General features: G+C 35.8%; 1 long non-coding RNA gene across 1 annotated transcript; it reads left to right on the top strand.

Moving 5' to 3' along the window:
• Positions 1 to 7,704: 7,704 nt before the first annotated feature.
• LOC108496150 lies at positions 7,705 to 12,843 on the top strand. The gene is made up of 3 exons (XR_001874345.1): positions 7,705 to 8,258; positions 8,695 to 8,852; positions 12,656 to 12,843. It is a non-coding gene; the product is annotated as an uncharacterized LOC108496150 (long non-coding RNA).
• The last annotated feature ends 3,891 nt before the right edge of the window (positions 12,844 to 16,734 follow it).

Raw genomic sequence — 16,734 nt, 5'->3', positions numbered from 1 at the left:
AATAAAACAAAAAAATTTAATTATTTTGTAGGTTCTGAAAATTAGTATAAAAAAATTTATGAACATATAATTTTATAAGTCAGATCACCTCATCTTCTCCCCATCTTCTTTTAGTTAACCTGTAGAAATTGTCAAGATTTTAGCTGATATATTTAGTCAGATAATGGAAAACATTGCTATCTTGGGGGGAAATCCTACTTAGCTCTACTTTCATAGATTAAATTGAATATTATTAGGATATTTGTATCCCATGTGTAGAGATATACAAACAGGTTGGACATGCAAAATGTGAATTTTGCACTGGCAGAAATGCAGAATTCACATTAGGTTTAGATAGAAGTGAAAATGGCACAAGAGAATCACTCACTTCCCTTACTTTCTGTTATTGATCAGCTGCATCCCTAAATAGATAAAACTCATCTGTATGCTCCAGGCTACTGAATATATTTATTTAATCCCCAGGGCTATTCATGGGTTTTGCTGCTAAGACAATATATTTTTTAATTTTTTCTTCTTCGTTTTTTCAGGGCAGTATCCTGTGGGTGATAATGAAAAAATAGGTTTAAGAATATGAAGACCAGAAACCTCCTGATTAAGTATTTCAAACAAACATCTTACTAAAAGGTTTTTTTTATTGCATATCAACATTCAGAAGCAACTGTAGTGCTAATGAAGAACATACAAGAAGCATCAGAGTTAGTATAAATTCAGTGAGTGGTTCCTTTTACAGAAAGTTGGGTCAGTTCAACAGAGCTGAGTATTTGGCCAGAAAACTGTGACAAGAAATAGTGCATGCTCTATTTCTAAAAAAGTATTATCTGGCTATGCTATTTTTTCCAAAATAAACCAGAAAATGTGTATTTGTTTCATATATAAATTGCTCATGAATAACTGTGATTTTGTCTCCAACTTTATGACAATTACTGAAGAATTTTACTAAATTGGTACAACTGCTACTGTGAGAAATACTCACTTATTGATGAAATTGAGAGATGACAAAGTCATCGAAGCAAAACTATTTATTGATAGAAGTGAGTCAGCTGAATCTCACTGAGGAGGCACACCTCTCCTCAAAATGGATGACCCTTCCCTGACCAGTGGGGCCCCTGTCCCTTTTCCCACCGTCTAGATTCTCAAGAACCTACATCCTTTCCCAGCTGCCTACCTTACTTGAACTGCCCCTTAACCTCCCCCCTTCTGTCCTTCCTTTTTTTGTATTTTCAGTATCACCTTTCCTATTGGCCCTAGCAATTCTTTGCACTCAAACAATGAATGTGGATTAACTTCCCTCCCCTTCTTCCTTGTGTCCATGAGGTCTTATGGCTGAAGCAATATCCTATTTCTTTTCTCACACTACCTTGTCATACGTTGCTAAAAAAATTCAGCAGTGGAAGAAACTAAGAATACAGAAATTTCAGAAAATTTGTAAGCTATCAAGTCTACAAAACTATTGAATTTTTCTGTATTATAATAATGTTGTAATTATAGTTCAGTGTTATTAAATTGAATAATTTAAGGAATCTTTTTTAATGGCACTTAGCAATGGAATTGCATTGGTTTTGCATGTCCAGGTTTTGGTATGGAGGAGACTACAGAAGTGACTTCTGTGAGAAGCTGCTATTCTACTTCCGTATGTCAGACAGAGCCAATGCCAAGTGGCTCCAGGAAAGACACACCGCTGACTGAGGTGGAGCTAATCAGGAAGGATAGTAACACCTCTGTGATAATATATTTAAGAAGGAAAAAAAAGTTGATGTGCAGATGTGATGTGCTTAGAGAAGAGTGAGAATATGTGAGAGGAAAAACTATGCAGACCCCAAGGTCAGAGAAGAAGCAGGGGGAGGAGGTTCTCCATGTTCCAGAGCCTGTGGTGCAGACCATGGTGAGGCAGCTGTGGCCCTGCAGCCCATGGAGGATCATGGGAGTGCAGAGATGTCTCTGCAGCCCAAGGAGGACCCCACGCTGGAGCAGGTGGATGCCTGAAAGAAGACTGTGATGCTGTGGGAAGCCTGTGTTGTAATAGGCTCCTGGCAGGAACCTGCAGACCCATGGATCCAACCTACACTAGATCAGGTTTCCTGGTAGGACTTGTGACCCTGTAGGGCACTTGTGATGTAGCAGCCTGTTCCACTCTGTGGAGCAGGTTGTGAAGAACTGTACCCTGCAGGAAGGACTCATACCAGAGAAGTTCATGGAGAACTGTCTCCTGTGGGAGGGGCCCCACGCTGGAATGTACTCCTCTCCTTGAGGAAGTACTCCTCAAGGGGGAAGTACTCCTCTCCTTGAGCAGTGGCAGGAGCAGTCTGTGATGAACTGAATGTAAACCTCCATTCCCCATCTACCTGAGCCACTGGCAGTGAAAAGGCAGAGCCTATGAAGGAGGAAGAAGGTGGGGAGAAGGTGTTTTTAAGATTTGGTTTACTTCTCATTATCCAGCTCTAATTTTGATTGTTAGTAAATTCAATTTATATCCCCAAGTTGAGTCTGTTTTGCCTGTGACAATAATCAGTAAGTGATCTCTCCCTGTCCTTTTCTCAACACATGATCCTTTTGTTATATTTTCTCTCCCCTGTCCAACTGAGCAGCTTTGGTGGGTGCCTGGTATCCAGCCTGGCATCTGGCCAACCTACTACAGAAACTCTTAAATTCAACAAATTTTACTGCAAATATAAAGGACTACACACATGCATCCAAACATATGAAGCATAATCACCTATGCTTTACAGGAAGTGAAATGCAGGAGTAGCTTTACTAAACTATTTTCTGGAATTCTTCTTTTTGTAAGGCTTCAATTTCCTCTTTGATTAGTCAAAGTAGCTGTACTACTCACTCTGCATACAAAATAAAGATAACATGTTGTTCTAGTTAAGGAGTTCTTGTATATTAATTACTTATTATTGCTAACTGGAATATTATTAAGTACTTATTATTATAAAATACATATTATTAAATACTCGTTATTTTTAACTGGAGTGCACCAATTATACTTCCTTTGATTGATTAAGAAGAATGTCATTAATTTAATTTTGTTCTCTGTGTCCCAGGTAAACTGACATCTATGTATTTTCTACACTTTGCTTATATTCCTTCTTTTACCGCTTCTTCTGATTGACTACATAGGTTATTCCAGTCTTATTAAGTTCCTTTCTAATAAGAAGCCTTCACTATTCTCATTTTCCCCTTTGAGTCATATCTTTTTCTGTTATGCTTAATTATTTTTTTATTATGAGGTGGCCAGAACTGAACCTGTATTCAAAAAAACCCCCAACATTTAGAAGAATAGTTGATTAAATTTTCATGAGCTATGCTGTTTTTCAAGATAGATTCATAAATGTTCATAACCCATCATTGTAAGGCATGAATATATATTAATACAGGGTAAAATGTTTCTGAGGATACCAATTATCAGTTAATGAACTATTCATGATGATTATGAGATAGTTCTTCTGCACTATTCTCTTGGCATTAGCAATATAACTCACATAACATTAATATTATAAGCATTGTGCTGCAAACATGTCTCCATTTAGACTATTTTTTTGTTTGTAAAAGTACCTGATAACATAGAATCATAGAATGTCAAGATGGAAGGGACCTGTAAGGATCATTGAATCCAACTCCTTAGTTGGACTTTAGGACTGCCTAAACCTAAACCATATGACTAAGAGTATCGTCCAGACACTGGTGGAACTCACAAGTTTTGTGCTGTATCCTCTTCACTGGAGAGCCTGTTCCACTGACTGACCACCTTGTCAGTGAAGAACCCTTTCTAATGTCCAGTCTGAACATCCTCTTACAGCTTCATTCCATTTCCTTGTGTTTCCTTGTGAGAGAGATCAGCACCTCCCCAGCCACTGACTCTGCTGAGAAAGTTGTAAACTGGGATTGGGGTCACCTCTGAGACACCTTCTCCAAGCTGAACAAGCCAAATAGGCTCAGGTGTTGCCTCCAAGACATGCCCTTGAGGTCTTTCAGCATTTTAGAGTCATAGAACTGTTTAAATTGCAAAAGATCTTTAAGGTCATCTAATCCAACCAATTATCTAGCACTGCCAAATCCATGTCCCCCATGCCTTATCTGCCCTGCCAATTCCTCCTGAAGAGCCTGCAACCAGCCCTCATGGCAAACCAGTCATAGGACTCATGTCAGCAGGTGCTTATGCCAGTGGTGCCATAGCTGTAGGACTGGAACAAAATTTCTAGCTTCTCTTGTTTTTTCAAGTGTTCTCAGCATATCATGGAGCAGTCTGAAGCACCTCATTAATATACCATCTCTCAAACACTGATTTTTCTTTAGTGACCCTGCTTTTACCCCTTTCCTGCTTCAAATCTAGTTAAAAGCCCTTTCAATGAACCCTAGCTCCTGTGCAAAGATCCTTTATCCTTGGTGTACCCTGCCTGTTGTCAGCAGGCTTAGTGTCCTGTATTCCATCAGTGACCAAAACCTACAAAATTCTGCTGGTGACACTAGGCACAGAGACAGGCATTGATTTGCTAAGCATTTCTGTTTCTTCCATTATCGTTCCCTGCTACTTAAAGGATAGAGGAGAACACTAATTATCTTCTTGACCTTTCAGTGAACCTTTGTAAGTGACCACAAATTTTTATCAATTTGGTGCCAAATTAGTAATTTCATTATCCATTTTTAATTACTGAAATGAATGCCTCATGTTAAATTCAACATAAATATGTCAATGGATTTTGATTAACAAGGTTATGAATTTAAAGAGAATGTATCTTCTTTTTGTGGGTGGCTTCCTATAGGGATTACTTGGAGTTGTGGACGGGAGTTTCTACTCTCTGCTTATCCTTGATAACAATGTTTATCAAGACTGACTAGGATGTCAAGAAAGATTTGCCAAAATATATTTTCTTTCAAACATGTGTTTCAAACCTCCTCCTGAGGCAGTGTCTATCTGGATATTATAAAACTATTAAAATTTGACAGCACACTGAATGTGCCTGTGTACTTGTAGTAGATTAAAAAGTAATGCTGGCAAAGTACATCAGTAGTATCCAGAAAATCAGTGTCAGTTCAAAAGGCAAACTGTACGAAAATTAAAGGCAATCAAAATTATTATTACTGATCATTTAAATACTGCTGTAAACACATAGTTAAAAAGAAGTTTTTATTCAGTATGAAATGTGTACTCTGTGAATCAAGTCCAATTCTTTCTAATAAATGAAAGAAATTATTTCATTTGATACTATTGAATAGTTTTTTGGCATCTATTCGAAAGACCACAGTTGCAATTGTATATCATTTTGTATTGATGTATTAAGCATTATCTTGTATTATTAAATGTAAATACAACTTTATAAAATTGGCTTATTCCCTCTAGATGGTACCTAGGAAAGTCCACTTTAAGGAATTATTTTGTAGTGACTATTAAAAAAAATTTGATTTCCAGCTCTTGCATACATCAGTGGTTTGTGGGGTTTCCACAAACTTATTATTACCATTAATTTCTGGAATGATTGCTGTGTGTCAGAATTAACTAGAAAAGCTTTTGCTGCAATTGAGATCTGACATGGTTTGAAAAGTGGAATATTAGGAATTAGGCATTTCTCTCTAAAACTCTTGTTTATGAAAATCTCTCTTCACTGTTTTTTTCTACAAGTGAAAATAACTTCTTTTTAGTTCTTCTAAAATAAAAAAGAACTTCTTTTCTTTTTATCAACAGTGATTTGGCTAGATAGGCTTAAGGAAAAAAAAAATCTCTATTTTCCCTGGTTAAGAACTCTTGAATTCCCTGCTCTTATCTATGAAACAAGTGCTGTGCCACTGCATGACAGAATAGGCAACCTACTTTGCCAAGATAGTGATATTATAAATATTGTACCAGGGAGAAAGGAAACACAGTGGAATAACACTTAATAATGTAGTATATATTTAGTTCAGTAATACAGTCATCTGCTTATGGCCAGGAGCCAAACAGGGTTCTTGCTTGGCTCGGTTCTAGTTACTACTTTGAAGATCATCAATGCATTTCTGCCAAACTAGATGCTAATGTAATCAACAATGCATCAACACTTTTGCAAAACCTGTTTAGACACCACTGCTCCATGCAGATCCATCAAAGAAAAGAGGAAATCTACAGGTTTCCCTCTGGGATAATAACTCATATTTTTTGCCAAATGGTTACTGGGTATAATAACTGATCAGCCAGTGAGAGGATGTGAATCCCCTCTAGTCATCTTTGCTTTCTCAGTATAATGTAAACACTGGGTATATAAAAATGGGCATTGATATTTGTATTTACAGCTGTGTTTGACCTTAATTGATTTACCTGTACTTTGCAGACATCCTTGTCCTTAAGATTAATACCAGTTCTGATCAAAGGACTGCTGGTCAAACATAAACCTCAAGAGAGGGAAATTGTGGAATATGACTTGGATTAAATATCTTCTACATTTAGGCCAAAGAAAGAAGATGCCCTATAAGTGGATCAAAACACTAGCAGGTATTTGCTCTGAAGCAAATTCTGGTCTCCTAGGGCAATTTTTTTTTAGCGAAACATCTATGAATTTTACTTCTTGAGGATTTGTATAGCAATTAAGTGGAGTTGAGATTTGAGACAGCAGTTTATGTTTTGAGATAAAAATCCTTTCTGAGTCACCCTGTTCACATCCTGCTTTAAATTGCGTACCAGATTTTTTCACCTCACCCTGTATGAAACAGACAAAACTAAGAGACTGTGGTACTTTACATGAACATTACAAACTCCGTGTTAGGCTTAAGCTGGTTAGTCCTGATTCAAGATCTGCAGAACACACTGTCTCAGTATGCTACCTTTTTCTATATGACTCCTGGGAAGTTCACAGTGATGGCAAAATATATTCATGTCTTTCTGAAATATGACTTGGAGTTATGCTTTCAGGTGAGTCTGGTCTAATTCATCAGATGGGGTCAATCCTGCACAATTCTTTGAATGAAATTGACCAAGAAACCCAGCAAGAGTCATTAAATTCCCCAAACCATGGAAAATCAAGGACTATCATGCTTCCTGTTAGAGCTTAGAAGAACTTCAGTGTGGTTCGCAATTGCTCATCAATTGGTAGAGCAATTTCCCAATCAGTCTTTGAGTTAGCAGTGCTCTTTTAACACGGCCATTATCCTCCTAGCAGCAGTTGCAGTTTAAGCCAGTAAGAAAGTGTCTTTTGGCTGTCAGAGTAGTAAAAAGGGGTTACAGAAGAATTAAAATCAAGATTCAGATTCATTTCAGATAGTGATGAGGGAAGCACACATGACAAAAAGCAGTAACAAGTAATAGGAGAGGCAGAAAGGGAACAGACAGAAAGCCTATGAGCACTGGGTCTGCCAGTTTTAAGACTTTAAAGTATTTGGAAGGCAATGATATCGCATAGGGTGTTATGACTGCTGCTAGGGTGTCTTAGTCCAGCATCACAAGGGAGATATTCAGGAAGGTATCTGTTCTGAATAGAATTTTTTAAATGTTGTGCTATTATATGAAAAAAAAAAAGCAATAGTGTTAGTAAGAGAGTATTATTAGCAATATCAACCAAATTGTTGTCCACTGCCCAGCCTCCCAGAACAGAAATTTCAAACCTCTATTATGCAGACGTAACACATCTAGTGTTGTGCATATGGTTGTATATATTTGAAGCCCATGTCATAATGCCAACACCTCAGGCTGGATAGATCAGACAGCTGCATTCACAGAGAAGGTAGGTATGTCACAATATGACTCCAAAGAACAGGAATACTACACCATTTTCTTCCTACTCCTGTTTAGATTCTTTGTGAAAGACCGTATTTTTGTTTCTTCCCAAAGCAATACGTCTCTTGAGTCTGGTAAATATCTCTCCTGCATTAGTCAAACCAGACCAAGTCAACCAACTTTAGCTGATGTTGAATGCTGTAAAAGCTTACATGTAACCTGAAAATATGAATTTTTGAAGTGTCATAGTCAAATTGATATCTACCTCGTTATTTAAATGCAGGTTTGTGATAGTTTTCACCCTAGGCCTTCCTGGAGACCAGCTTGTTACCAGGAAGGAACTAGGAAGGTGACCCAGGAAGTATTCCACGCTATTCCTTTACGTAACCTGAGGTACAAATAAGGCATAGATAAGAGAGCTTGCTCTCTTCCTTTCCAGTAAGGTTTGAGAACGGTGGGTCCCTGCCTCGGTCTTGCTTATCTGGAGCTGAGGCCTGCAGTGACTGCTGATGTCTGCCACGTGTGAGGGGAGGGTGCTGGGCCGTGTCCAACCATCCTGCTTCTCTCAAGGGAAGTGGTGAGATTTTGCCTGTTCTTTATTTTGCTGGTTTACCAGATATTTTAGATTGTGCATACCTGTTTTGCTTCTGTCCCTTTTCATCCTTTTTTTGTCTTTTTTTCCCTTCTCCCTTCCCCTCTTCCCTTTTAGGAAGCTATTTGGGGTTTCTGGGGTTATAGGTATATAGTATTCTCACTGTATATATCTGTTTTATACGTAAAATATATATTTTTGCTATAGCTTTGGCTGTTTGGTTTTTCCTTTTTTTTTTCTTCTCTCTTTGGGAAACAGGCTCTGTTGTCGAGTTTCGGAGACTTGGCGGGAAGCCAGCTCCAAACTTGCACAAGGTTACAAATAGGTGGCTTCAACTACTGCGTTTGCATCTCTTTGTTGTTGTAAGTTCTCCTGCATCTTCCCATTTTTGACCACGCTTTCTTCCTATGCTCTCATACAGAAGACGTACATTAATGATCAGGAAGCTGACCAATTTACTTCTCTGTGGAAGCTATGAAATGGACTTTAAAAGTCACAGCATGAACCATGGATTTCAAAGTGGTCTGTACAAGCTGTAGGGGTCCACTTGTGCACATCTTACAATCGGACTCTAGCTCAGTAAGTTGAAATTAATCTTAATGACAGAAGGAAGAGAGGAGAGTTATGTCTGCTATACATGGAATATTGGGGCTTTGATTTTAAGAAATAAGGAATATAAATTATTTTGTCTATACCTTTAAGATGAGAGAGAAGGATCAAGTGTGTTCAGAATCATGTTCCGCAAGCTCAACCTATTTTGTGGCTTGTTTGCTTTATAACTCAAACTTCTGGAAATGCAGGGTGAAAGAGCCAAACGGGCATCAATTCCATTCAAAATGTCCATCTGTTGCTGCAAAACCTATATGAATTGTAACATAGCAACCTGTATTTCCTCTTGTAGTTGGAATCCCTGGGTTACTGTTTGCTCTGTGAGTGTGCTGTCCTTGATATAGACAGAGTAAATCCCGTTGTGATGCCAAAGCTTTGCCCAATAAATGCTAGACCTCATTGTACAATGTGCTTAGATAAATGTTATTTTGCAGATAGTTATGACATAGAAAATATGGTTGCACCTGAATGAAACATCTCTCCTCCCCATTCACTATTCAATACAAACCATTGATTAGCATCTACCTTTTCATTTATCATTTGGTACGAAATGATAACTCAGGAAACTACAACTTTGATTAAAAAAGATCTGAAATGTTGTGTTGGCTATGTGATAAACACAAATATTTTAGTTTACGGTACACAGACAATTTCTAAGTGACATTATATGTCGTTGGAGCCAATTTTGCAGTAACTGTAATGTAGTCCAGAGTAATGGTTAATTACAGGCTTTTGCATAGGTGTTTTTCTGAACAGCTATTATAATAGTATAGAATCTGATATTAATACACTTTTTCCATAAAAATCTATAGAACTTTTCTTGTAATTATCATACTCGATTTTTTTCGCTTTCCATTTTCCCATTTTTGACAACTGGACAATATTATACATTTAGAGGTATATTTATTTTCCTCAGAGAAAGATTATAAACCTGCTTGTTAACATAAAGAAGCTAAATAGGGATTTTTTGGTATCATTGTGTACTAAAATTTTTCCAAGTTGCAATTCCATGGGGAAGGGTTGCTCTTGCTGACACACTCATTCCCTTCGTGAGTGTTTAATGCGATTTGTCTTCAATTGTAAATTATTCTGTTCTGGCAAACAAGGAGATTTTAAAGAAAAGGGATCATATTATCAGCTGCGGCTTATATTTACTGAGAATTTGTAAATTGTAGGGAGGCAGTCAGAATCGAGTTATGCTACCTTTCATAACATTTTTTATTCTGCAGTTTCCAAACTTCTTTCTCAAAAATTTCAATGAATTTTCAGTTTAATCTTAGAAATTGCCAACTTAGATAATACTGAAATCTTTTCATGTAATGTATTTCGTTGACTGCATTATTCATGTTTTACTATTGTCATTAAATATGATTTATATATATAATGTTAATATTACTTATTTGTTTATTGGACAAATGTAACAAAGATTTTTCTAATAGAGATAAATTTGACATATTTCTATGAAAATTCTGGACTTAAAGGAAACTATTTTTTAGAAGAAAAGGAACAAGTGAAAATGTTTTTCCAGCATCTAATTTATACACCTTTCAAACATATATTTTTTACTATTAGAAGAATCTCTGACCCTCCTTATTTTTAAAATATTTTTAAATTACATTGCCCCGAGCAGTAGACATCTTAGAAAAACTTGAAATCATGGAAAGATCAACAAATTGCAACCTCGTCTGATAAAACAGCAGCATATTAATATTCATGTATTGTTAATTTTTATTTGGAATGGGATTTGATTTGTTAGTAGAAATAGTTAAAAAATACATCTAAAATATTTTTAATGTAACTTGTTTTTCCAAACTGATATGTATGTAGAACAGTAGTAGCATAAATATTTTCCGTTTGTATTGTAATAACACTATATATTTGTATGTGTTCAAAGACTAGTGTAAGAGACAAAGCTCTGACAAGATGTAGAAGAAAGAGGAGAAATATCTACAAGTCTATAAAATTTGTTAATTTTTATAGATGACGAATGGGAAATATTATTTCCTATTTCAAATTCTCCCCTCTCAAAAAAAAAATACATTATTGGGGTACATAAGGGACATTCTTTTTTAATGGAAGAAGTAATTGAATATAGGAAACAATGCTACTTTGTTATACTGATACAAGTGAGAAAGTCAAAGAAATAAAAGTGTTAAAACAGACTAAATCAATTTCTGAAATAGGGGCTTAATGACACCTACTGAGCACAGTGATTCCTTCATATCAGGTCTTCAATGATTGACAGAAAGATGCATCAGAGGAAATTCTTGTCATGTATGTAATCCTGATTCTTTTTCTCCTAAATATCCACTGTCCATAATTTATCAATATCATCATCTGAATGGGTAGTTCAAGTCAAAAGTGTGAAAAATCTTAGAACTTATAAACTGAAAACACACTACAATAAGAGATATATCTGGATGAATAACCATTGAACCAGATAAGGATTTGAATCAATTACACTGGAACAGGGTGCCCAGAGAAGTTATGGATGCCCCATACCTGGAAGTGTTCAAGGCGATATTTGAACAACCTGGTCTAGTGGAAGGTGTCCCTGCCAAAGGCAGGGGGGATGGAAGTAGTTGATCTTTCAGGTCCCTTGCATCCTAAACCATTCTAAAATTTGGTGGTCTTTGTTTATTTTTTTTTTTTTGGTGTATACTGTTATTTAAACTTGAACATCTTTTCCAAACAGAAAAACCATCAGGAAATTCTTTTTAGGAAGGTAATTACAGATTGCAGTTACCTGTGCATGGAGGGGAAAAACTAATCCTTATAAAAAAGGTATTTTCTTATTAGTGAAAAAAAAATAAAACTAACCAGAATTAAAGTCGGAGAGTGTTTTGCTTATTCCAACATCCTGGCAAACTGAAGGACCAAGGAAATCATGGCATGAAACACTGAAGAGAAAGAAATTGTAGACTTGAGAGTAGTAAGAATACTTTTTAAGGCCCAAGTTAAAGATTTTTTTCCTTGTAATAGTTAGTAAACAATGGTAACACAGAGCTTTATTAATCTTTCCTTTATATTATAGTATAAGAAATAAGTCCTTTCTAGACCATCACCCCCATATAAACAAACAAACAAAGACAACTCTACAAGACTAAACTTCCCTGGGGCTGACAATTACAGTTGTTTTGAAATTGGGAAATGAGTGTGGGTCAACATATAACTCTCATGACATCTTTAAAGAAGAAGAGTACACAACCCAGTCTAAAATAGAACAATCCAAGGTAAAAAAGTATCCAGAGTTATCATACATTAGTAATCTCACAAACACACCTGCATAAGTGTGGGTAGTTAAACAAACAATATATTCTATATTATTTTTAATAATTATTCTGAATAACTGTAATTTTTAATTTCATAAGCAGCTAATGGGAAGACATAATGGAAGGATTTAGTTAAAATAACAGCAATCAATCTTTATTCAAATTATGAATCAAAGCCAGATTTATGTCTTACTTTCAGTTAAAAAAAATGGTTAACTATCCCTCCTTTTTTAAAATATTTGCTTATTTATTTGTAAGTTCTGGATTGCAAGAGGAGTAAATAATGTCAAATCACAGAGAAATTCAAGTGCTGTTCATAAAAGTCTGAGGAAATATTAGTGGAAAACTCTGCTTTTGAACATTAACTTTTAACCTGACATTTAGAACCAGAAGTTTCAGGTGATGTTGTAGGATGAAATTAGTCATACTTCTTTCTGTGTTATTGTCAGATTTAAATTCAGGTCCTTAATTTTTTTTATGTTCACCTTTGTCTACCCTCAGATGCAATTCTCAGCAGTCTCTGTTGAACAATAACTACAACACCCAACAATGTGAGCTTTTGAACGTAACTTCTTGGCAACATTCCACTTCAAACTGAGGAAATGACTGAACCTCACTGGCATGATTTATTTGTGCTGAACCCAAGGCAAACACTAGTTGACTATTTAGGTCATTGCTTTGTAAAATACTGAAACATTTTAAATTTCTATCTAGTTTTCAAACAAAACAGTTGATTTATTAATGAGTTGTATGGAATTTGAGAGGGATGCTTTTTTATAGTTCTGGTATAATAAGATTTCAGCATCAGGTTTGCTTAGGAGTGAAAAATAAGAACTGCTCTAAATCAATGTCTGATTTTTACTTTGTAGTAAAATTAAAAAAGTTAATGAGTTCTGAACAGTATGGTCTTTTCCTCAAATCTTTAGTACAACAATTACTGGACAGAAAGCTCAAAAAGTTAAAAAAGACAGAAAGCTCAAAGCCACAACTTAAATGAGAAGCAAATTATTCTGATTTTTTATGATTTTTTTTTATTTAGGAAGAATAGTTCTGTGAGCCTTTTAAAAGCTTTCAAACAATTAATAACTATTCCGTGATGTGAATATGTAAATTGCTATATAAGCTATCTTGAATGATACCATATCTTGAGTCATATCATATGAATGCAAACAATATCATAATGCTATCACTGAGGAGCTGTATTCTACTTGTAAGTAGGACCAAAAATTTATGTGGATCAAGACATATCTGAATGCTTTCCTGACCAATTGTTCTTAAAGAAAAAGCAAACAAACAATAAAACAAACCCCATCAACTCCAAACCATGGGGGAAAAAATCCTACAAAAGAAACAGAAAATAATTCAGAAGGACAAAAATTTGTAGCTGCTTACATCGCATTTAAAAGCTGTAGCAGAATGTCAAAGTCTTGACTCTATATTTTTCTGAATATATGTCAGCAAAGAAGATGAAGCTGGAAATCTTCCTTTGCGGGTGTGATTCATAGTTTGGGAATTTTGGTACCCAGCTCAGAGCTGTTTGATTCTGCTTCTCAATAGGGGAGTAAGGCATAGTATTTTTCCCAGGCAACCAGTTTAATTATTGCCAGAGAGCTATTTTTCTTTTTCTTTAGCCAAGTATAGCGTTATTAGACTAATTAGCTTTACCAACAGGATTTGTCAACATTCTAGGCAGTTCTTTTGGATGGCAATTTCTCCTCCCTGAAGGTTTCATTGCATTCAAAAAATTGAGATAATACAGTACTTTTTTTGCTTCTCAAATTTCAGTCCCCCATCAGCCTGGCAACCACTATGAACTGGCATAAGAGATCCCTATGAGTGTCAAGAAACAATTTTTGCTCTGGGGGATGGAAAACAGGATTTTTGTTGTCTTATTTGGTATTTTATTTAAATGATTGTCTTGAAATAAGAAAGGATTGACTAAAAAGAATTCTTTCTCCATAAAACAAGTAGGGAATAATTTTCTTGGCACCTCATTTTGAGATGCTTATTTGGTGCCTTTTCACCATTCCTTTTTCAACGACTACCAAGACAAATGAACTAAATCCAAGGCACCCTCTAAAGGTCATTACCTTTGCATCTCAGCTGGTTTACACCTCTTGCTGTTTGGCTACATAATATCAACTGACAAAGCTGATGGCTGACCCCAGGTAAAGATTTATGAAAAGGCAAGTGTCCAGCATTGTTTGCTTTTCTTTGGTTCAGCGATCTGTTCCTGTGGTGATTTCCCCATAGTGTGCAAGAAAGAAGGTCACACAATTTCTCTCCATATTATCTGAGAGTCTAAAACTGTGTTCTAAGTTAATGGACTAATTCCACATTTAAGAAAAAAAAATATTGAAGGGGGATGCAGACTAAAGATCACTCAATGAAGAAACAGTTGCTGCCTTGAGGAAATGGGAAAAAATGCTTCAATGACATTAAATTTTGTAAAAGACAGACAAATATCTCAGCCACTGGCATACATTTCAGCATGAAGTAGATGGATGAGTAACGATACTCTGTCTCTAGAGAACAAACAAGCTGAAACGCTTAATTTTTTTTTCCTTTTATTCCAGTTTCAAAGGAGCTGGTTAAACATCTTACAGTTTCTATACATATAAAATACATCCATTTCTGTGCTACCCTCAAACACTTAGGAAAAACCCATAACCTAAAAAAATTATAACAGAGCAACTGAAACTGGTGCATAATAAAAAAGAACTTAACTGAAAATAAAATAAAGCACAAGGATAATTTTAATTATGAAAGTTCAACTAAAAGTGTACAGAACACTGAATTACAAAAAAATACCTCTATCCTCCTTGCTTTATAAAAGTAAACAGTAAATTTTTACAGACAGATGTACAGATTTTATAGAGTTAATGGAAATTTTAAAAAGGAAGACATCTGGGGAAATGATGCAGGCACAGCCCATCAGCAGCCGCCTCACCATCTGACAGACATGTTAGTTGTTAAGTTGCCAGTTGTCTACAGAACCTGCCAAGAGGCCAGATGCTACCATGGGTTAACACACAACAGAAATTGCTGCCCTAAGTGAAACACAGTTTAGCATAATGTCGTGTTGGTTAGAAAGCATAAATCTTCTTTATAGTTGAAAATTAAGGATTTTATTCAGAAGTACACTAACTACTAAACTTTGAAGATTAAGTCCTAAATTGTAGGTGAAATTATGAGTTTCATGAAATGTTCAAAGAGCACTGGGCTTTCTAATACTTTCTTGCAAAACATGTAGTCTGTCAATTTTATGGATAGATTTTAATTTAATTTATTGATTTAGGGATTTTGATGGGAATATCTCTAAATAGGGTGTTAAGAGATTGGAAAATTAGAGTAAATCATATAGAAGTTTGTAAATATCCAGAAATATTCACAGGAAGGTGGATGGGAGGTTGGCTTTATTACATGACTACTTTTGTAATGTAACACTGTATAACATATGGGTGTTTATATTGTGTATATGTGTGTGTGTGTATAGGGATACATAGATTATGTATGACTAGGATTAGGTCTGCTAAGATTCATTACTTCCTTACAACGTCCAAGAAAATTCTGTCATCTTCCTACTGTATTGGTCTCTAACTAGTGTCAACCAAAGGCACTTAACATCACCAAGTGGAGCTGGCAATAAAATGATTTTCCAAATTTCCAGACCTGGTGGTTCCTTCTCCAGGTTTAGTAAAGAAATCAGGAGACCTTTTTTTTTCCCCCAGTGTGCAGAGAGCTGTTTTCTCTGTTAAAGATTTATGGTATCCAAAATTATTCCAGCAACAAAATTTGTCTTCTGTTATCTCCTTCCAGGTTCACATTGACACCTTGTGGGGTTGTGATGAGGAGATAGAGAAAATACAGGGGGCACTGGAATTGGGCCATAGACTGTACCATTACCTAGCAACTCTCTTTTCAGGATCTTCTCAGGTTCATGGTTCTCTGGTAAAACAAACAAACAAACAAACAAACCAACAAACACCTTCCTTTTATAATTAGGAGAGATATAAATAGTTTTCTAAAAAAACCCACAGATTCTGAAGGGACCTGAACTGTAGGGGGAAACCCAAGCAGAAAGCGTTTATCAACCTAGCTAGATTAGGAGCATTCACTTCCTATTTCTAGAGACTAGTGATAAAGCAGTCTCTGTCAGCCACTTACAGTGGTAGAATCTGATCAAAGATGAGGTGCTGAGTGATGTCCTGCCAAATACAATATAAAAAAAATTCTATTTGGCAGGTTTCTTACTCAGGTTGTCCATTTCTTCCTGTAAGCAGAAGGTACATATTTTTCATTTGAATCTTGGAAAAAAATGAAAAGATATTGGTGATAAAGATGTGGATATAACGTGATACATAGTACAGATTTATATTTTTTCTAATATAATGTGTGAGATTAATGTAATCATGGATCATGAGGCAGAAACAGGACATGAGAATGCACTGGCATGGAAAGCTTGCATGGAAAACCATTTGGATTTGTGGTGTTGTGGGACCAATCATCAGTACACCCAAGAGGGATATCCAAAAGCATACATCTCTTGTCTGAATTTTGGACCACAGAAAACAGTTATG

The sequence above is a fragment of the Lepidothrix coronata genome, unplaced genomic scaffold (genome assembly GCF_001604755.1).
Source record: "Lepidothrix coronata isolate B3197 unplaced genomic scaffold, Lepidothrix_coronata-1.0 Scaffold37, whole genome shotgun sequence".
Lineage (NCBI taxonomy): Eukaryota > Metazoa > Chordata > Aves > Passeriformes > Pipridae > Lepidothrix > Lepidothrix coronata.
The sequence above is the reverse complement of the archived record's forward strand: the minus strand, read 5'-3'. Positions and strand labels throughout refer to the sequence as shown.